The sequence below is a fragment of the Formica exsecta genome, unplaced genomic scaffold, assembly GCF_003651465.1.
Source record: "Formica exsecta isolate Colony F162 unplaced genomic scaffold, ASM365146v1 scaffold15, whole genome shotgun sequence".
Taxonomy (NCBI): Eukaryota; Metazoa; Arthropoda; class Insecta; order Hymenoptera; family Formicidae; genus Formica; species Formica exsecta.
In genome coordinates, this window is record NW_021848825.1 from 239,784 (window position 1) to 243,909 (window position 4,126).

Below are 4,126 nucleotides of genomic sequence, written 5' to 3' on the forward strand. Positions count from 1 at the left end.
TATATATATATATATATATGTATACTATTATCTCGTTCCTGGATCTACTGCTGTAAAACTACTGTATGCTGCACCGCTAAAGCATTGTTGAAAGTCCGCATTCACTCGTGTCATAAGGCAATTTCTACGAGTTGAAACATAAAACGGGAATACACGCTTTTCGCGCATTACATAGCAAGAATTCTTGTTTAAAAATTACGCGAGTATTTCAACTTAGCGACGCCCGCCGTCTCGGTGCCGCTTATCTTTTCGTATATTACTCTGTCCTCCCGTAATCGGTCAACAAAGTTGCAAAGAGATAATGAGCAATTACCACTCGAAGAGAAACCCGCGCGTTCCTTTGCGTTCGGAAGAAACCGGTCGCGATGATCGCGAAATCCGACGCGATCGCGGAAATTACCGCTTTGTTTTACCCTGTGATAATGCGTACCTTAATTCATTAAGATTGTATCGATGTTGCCAGTAACTCATTCGAGTCAATTATATTTTTCCGTATTATATTTTTTTGCACTTTGCGAATGATTTGGAATTAATTTGTCGCGCGTTATTGAACCTGTATATTGACTGCGTCATTTTTCCATTTGCGACCTTTGCACGTTGGAGATTGAAGTCATTAACAAAACCAGTCACCTTTATTTGCCTTGTTCGCAACGCGCGCTATCAAGGAAACATTGCCGCAAACTGGAACACGCGATTATCCGAGATTTCTGCGAATAAAAAACTCTCGCATGGCAAGTATCTGCGGTTTGTAGGCAGAAAAATGACGAGGAACGTTGACTGTCGATCGAAGTGTTTACGAGATCGTTAATAGTGTCGGACTATTGCGCCGATTAACCGCAGCAAATCCGGTCGACCGGTGCGCAAAAAATCATCGTAACTATGATTGTTATGTAAATCGAGCTCGTAGTTCAAGTTAGTAATCATCTGCGTCGCGTTGATATACATATTTCGTTCCAGACGGATGGAAATAGCGCTCGATCTTTATATTGAATCAGGTCGAATGAATATAATTTTTCTAATTTCCCTAATTAGCGACAAACGCGGAATTAATTACTTGTTTCCTCGTCGACTACATTAGTGAGTTATTCTACGAGATATGTGTCGCGATAAAATAAATGTTAGCGGTAAATATATGTCTCTTTCTTACTTTGAATATTTTACATTTGTGTGAATGTGATTTCTCTCTCGTGATATATATTTTACGTGAAGAATTTGACGTAACATTTAACGGCATTGTAAAAAAAAACTGACTGGAACTTCAGACAAAGGGTCTGCAGTTTTTTTTGCAAATACACCGTCTGAATTTTCAGACAGAATGCTGTTTAAATTTTTAGACACATTTCAATTTTCATACAAACACACTCTTCTAGACTTTCAGAAAAACGATTCTGATGATTAAGACAGATTGTCTGAAATTTCTTTCAAACATCCAAATCTGAAAATTCAGACAAAAATGTGTCTGTATTTTTAGAAAATTTTTTACGGTGAGGCTTTAGCGGAATAACCGCGAACTCGTCTTTGTTTTTCGCTCTGCTTCGTCTGGATTGCCAAGACCCAGATCGCCAAGAATCGCCTAGACGCCCGCGTCATCTTAATGTTCGCTGAAGTCACGAGAGAGTCGTCGTTCTACCTGAGAAATTTTCGCCGTTCGAGATCGCGTGTCCGTCCGATCGCGCGCGACCTTGGAGCGATTAAGTCGACGGAAAGGTCTAAATTTGCTCGTGCGACCGATCCATCCTCACCTCGCGATCGGCTTCGTCCGTTCGCTCCAAATTCCACGAACTTTCCGCTACCTCTCCCGCACGCGGGTCACACGAAACGCGAACGATCCACGAAATGTATCGAGAGGGGGTTCGATCTAGGTAAGACACGATAACGGCAACCGGTGGAAAACGCGGGCGCACGTCCCCCGAGAATTCTCGAGTCTGAGACGAGTTCCCACGTCCAGTCAAAGTCCGAGGCCCCGCGCCCGAGCTGAGGGATCATCGGCATGAAAACGGGGGATAATTGTGGCTTCGTAAATACCGCTACTTAATACCCGGCCATGGCTCCTTCGTCTACGTATAGTATGTACATATATACATATATATATATACATTTATATATTGTATATATAAATGTATACATATATATATAGCTTGTTACACACCGCGCGTATCGGTCTCCCTTCTCGCGTTCGTGCTACCGTCAATCTCCTTTGGAAAACACTTCTCTCCTCGCGCGCGGCGTGTAGAAAACGAGGTAATTGTACGCGGCGCGATGTTGCATACTTTGCCGATATGCACTTCCGCCGCGGATCTATAGCCCCGTGTAATTTCACGCGATCCCGGCCGTCGATTTCGTTGCAGAGCCCGTTCGCCGACACCGACCGCGATGCATTCTCGCAAACGTCAAAGTTACCGATGACCATTTACGATGCTATTGAATAAAACGGTTTCGTAATTTAAGGGAAAAACATACCTAAACCGACATATGATGCTTTTAAATTTTAGCTCTTAGTTGAATGTTTAAAATAAGAATGCATATTTATAGAGAAAGAGAGAGAGAGAGAGAGAGAGAGAGAGGAGAGAAATACTAGAAATATTAGAAATTGTTATCAAATTATTTTGACAATATTATTTAAAAGTTCTGAGCAAATGGCTTTTTTTAAAAGCGAAGGAAAATTGAGGTCTGGAAATTTTTTTATAAATGTTATCTTTACTGAAGGTTACAAAAATGTAAAAAGTAACCAAGATATAAGGCAGATTTAGAAACTATTAAAAAGGTATTTGCTATTACTGATTATGTAACTTATGAAGGAAAATAAAAAAAATACTTTCGTATTTTAAAAATTCTCGATATAGATCAATGTAATATATAAACGAGCAACGAATGCACAAACTATAAGCTTTTGATAAGTGAACTCATTATTAAGCGGATCAAGTTTATATCAACTCTGATAAAATGCATTACTTAATTTGCTAAGAGGTTGAGGTATATATGTCTTTTTTTCTTTTCAGGAAAACTATATCTATTTTGGTATCTTTTCTTCATTAACTAGCTTAAATTAAATGCTGGTATTTATATATTACATCTGTTATAAATAGTTGATATCAACTCTGATAAAATGCATTACTTAATTTGCTAAGAAGTTGAGGTATATATGTCTTTTTTTCTTTTTAGGAAAACTATATCTATTTTGGTATCTTTTCTTCATTAACTAGATTAAATTAAATGCTGGTATTTATATTTCATCTATTATAAATAAATATACAAATAATTGCAAATTGCGATGCAGAGATGCGTTTTAAGAGGCAATTGAATCTACCTTGATAGGAGTAGTGGAAAAGGACGATCGAGTGGCGATCAAGTAATTATTGGCGCTGTTATCGCTGTCGCCACTCGCGTCGGCCTTATTTGCATCGGATTGTGATTAAGAGCGAGCTGGAAAAGTTGGAGAGCGCTCTTTTACAAGCGGTCAATGCACCGCGTCCTGCCTCTGCGGTCATCTTGATGTCATTCTACATTCTGTCCGATGCGACGAGTAATTAAAACGTAGTCAACGCTATCTCTTAGATCCCTCGACGGTGATTAAGCTCCGCCATCTGATGCGCGCATTCGTTCTGTTCCGACGACGCACTGTCATCGTGTCATAACGTCCGGTACATTGCCAGGTGGATGAACCACCCACGAAATTAACGCGAACATTCGATAATCTAATATATTTTTTCTGAAAGACATCATGATATTACGATCGCCGAAAGCGAAGTTGTAATCTAATCCACAGATGCAATTAATTAATGTCGATTATTTTTTCTTTCGCCGCGTGTCACAGTCGCGTATTATTAGCTTGACTGTGTCTTGTTGACGGGAATGCATTCCGGGAAGGCCGACTCTACCGTGGTTGAACCTCGGTCTCTGAATTTCTGGAATTCGGAGCTTGTCGCTTCGAGCTAATTCGTTAACGCGATGAATTTACTGAACAAAGTGGCGACGTGTCACGCTTCTTCACTTTCTCTTTTTCTTTCTTTGGACTGACCATCTCACGTTGAAGAGACGCGAAAAGGATGGTTTTGAATGCGAATTTAAAGAAAAAAAAAAAAAAAAAAAAAGAGACCTCCACTTAATCAAAGAAAAAAATCGGGCG